This window comes from Amphimedon queenslandica, unplaced genomic scaffold, assembly GCF_000090795.2.
Source record: "Amphimedon queenslandica unplaced genomic scaffold, v1.1 AMPQUscaffold_8363_Cont19692, whole genome shotgun sequence".
NCBI classification, from domain to species: Eukaryota; Metazoa; Porifera; class Demospongiae; order Haplosclerida; family Niphatidae; genus Amphimedon; species Amphimedon queenslandica.
The window spans coordinates 1-2,512 of NW_003551359.1; the positions used below are offsets into that span (position 1 = coordinate 1).

The 2,512-nt window shown below is 39.0% G+C and overlaps 1 long non-coding RNA gene across 1 annotated transcript; it reads left to right on the forward strand.

Annotated features, from left to right (window-relative positions):
* The first annotated feature begins 1,730 nt into the window (after window positions 1-1,730).
* On the forward strand, window positions 1,731-2,512 carry LOC109591363 (uncharacterized). The gene is made up of 3 exons (XR_002189782.1): window positions 1,731-1,906; window positions 2,112-2,237; window positions 2,437-2,512. It is a non-coding gene; the product is annotated as an uncharacterized LOC109591363 (long non-coding RNA).

Here is a 2,512-nt window from a genome sequence, read left to right on the forward strand (position 1 = left end):
ACTAATGATTGTATCCAGTACTTGTGTATACTACTAACTATTAATAAAACAATACAAGAACTAGTCATGAATTACCACTCCATCAGTGATAGAGAAGTTACTAATATCTGTCAAGCACTTAAACACAACTCTACACTAACCTCATTAGACCTTTCTAATAATCCTCTCATCACTTCTAATAGTGGACTGGCTCTTTTTGAGCTCCTCCTTAATGACTCATCACTAGTTAGACTGACTCTAAGAAGCACTTCATTGTCTACTGAATCAATACTACTCACCCTCCAGTCACTAATGGATAATAAAATAACTGAACTCTGGCTAGACAAGCGACACAAAGAGACTTGTATTAATACTTATCTTAACTATCACCTCATACAAGACAGAGTAGCCTGGTGGTAACTAATCACTCTTCATGTGAACTTATTAATAATTTCTTGATACAACAATTATTATACAAAGTGAGTTCATCTTCACCAATAAGAAACCAATCAGAATACACTACTTTACATGATAAAAGGTGGACCAGTGACACATTATATTATCATAAATCTAACACATGAACATCTCTTGATCTCTCTCTCTCTTATCCTTCTCCAGTATATACTGTACATTTGAATCCTTCTCTTACTGACACACACTCATGTCACTGTCTCTCTTTTTGTTGTCATCATTTCTTTCTATTTCCCTCTCCTTTATTTCTATCTCTCCCTTAGTCTTTAATAACTTCTCTCTAGCTGACCTTCCTCCATTTCAGCAAATCATTGTTTCCATTCTCAATATAGTTCTCTCAAAAAGGAGCAAATAAAAAGAAAGAAAAAGACAAAGGAAAAATATAGCATAATAATAATAATAATATAATTTTTAATAAAAATGTTTATAAAAGAGATGATAAAAATATTAAAATATGTCCCCACAGTTCAACCAGTACACCAGAATCCTGAGAATGACCAGCTGGAGAAAGAGAGAGAGGAAATGACAAATTATACACACACATACCATATAAGGATGTACAATATTATCAATATATTGATCATCAAGAGGACATATTGTTATACTGATAGTATTAATTATTGTATCAGCAATACTGAATATTAATTATTCACAACACAAAGCATTACTTTACAACAAGAAGCCTATTTTATTAAATAACCTGTCATTTTTCCTAATTTTCTGTAGTCAGAATCAGCTCAAACTTTCTACACACCATGAGGACTTCAATATGCATCAGATAATGTAATAAAAATTTGGGGTAGTTTTACAAAACATGGTAACACTTGTGCTGAGTAAAAAGGCGTTTTCTTTCATTTTCGTGAACTACGGGTGGGGTCAAGATAATTTCAAGCATACTGGTACTTCTGGCGACTTCTAATAGCTCCTTAAAGCACTGGAAACTGTGAAAATCATGATCAGGGGGCTATATAACTTTGTTAAGAGGCTTGGCAGCGAGGAAAAAGTCCAGAATTTGAATAATTCTTTCTGAGCCCAGCCATGAGGGGGGGGGGTGCTCAAGCCCCCTCGGCCTCCCTTCAATACTGACGCTAGTGAAAATTCATGTACTAGTATACATGTACAGGTACATTTAAACTACCTCATCTGTTATTTTGCTGTCATTAGTAACTCCATCAATTTCATCATCAATTTTCTCTCTTCCCTGTATATGGAAGTCCACAATGATCTATCTTCTTCAATGCCACCATATTGAGGGTTAAAACATAGATATTAGAGTAAATTAATCCACTTTAGGGCTTACCTGATATGGAGTGAGATTGGCTGGACCAGGACGGCAGCTCTTGGAGAGCTCCCATCGAATCTCCGTCCCTAGAGAGGCCCACTACTTGTTGTAGTGTGCCTTAATGTGGGTTGTGCCAAACCCCCCAGCACCTGACTGCAGTTTCATGGGAAGGAGGTAAGAGAGAGAGAGAGGCAAGCACATTGCCTCAGAGGAGAGCATGAATGCATAGCAATGCTTGAGAGTAAAGGAGGGCCTACTCGCACCCCAACTGAGTGTGGGCAGTAAGCCAGCCAGGCCAATACTCTTAATGTACAAGCCACTGAATGCAATGTGGCACCAGATAGAGCATCAAATATTATAACATCTCCTTCCCATTTAGCCACAGACAGATATGGAGGTGGCACTCCCCACTTTCACACCAGGACAGTCCCGATGGAGGTAACAAACAGACATAAACACCATGAACTCAAGAAGGAAACAAGAGAAAACAGAAAAGGAAAAGAGTGTAAGGAGAGGGTGGGTGGGGAAAGCAAAGAGGGGACGCTGCTGCAATTCAAAACGAGCGAATGACTATGAGCCCGCTCTGCAGCCTAATTTATCTAATTATCCCGAGCAGTGCGCATGCGCATAAGGACTAGCCGGGTAAGCCCTGTAGATTAACCTTGTCTAACCCTACTGCTTAAACTCCAATTAATCCACTTTAGGGCTTACCTGATATGGAGTGAGATTGGCTGGACCAGGACGGCAGCTCTTGGAGAGCTCCCATCGAATCTCCGTCCC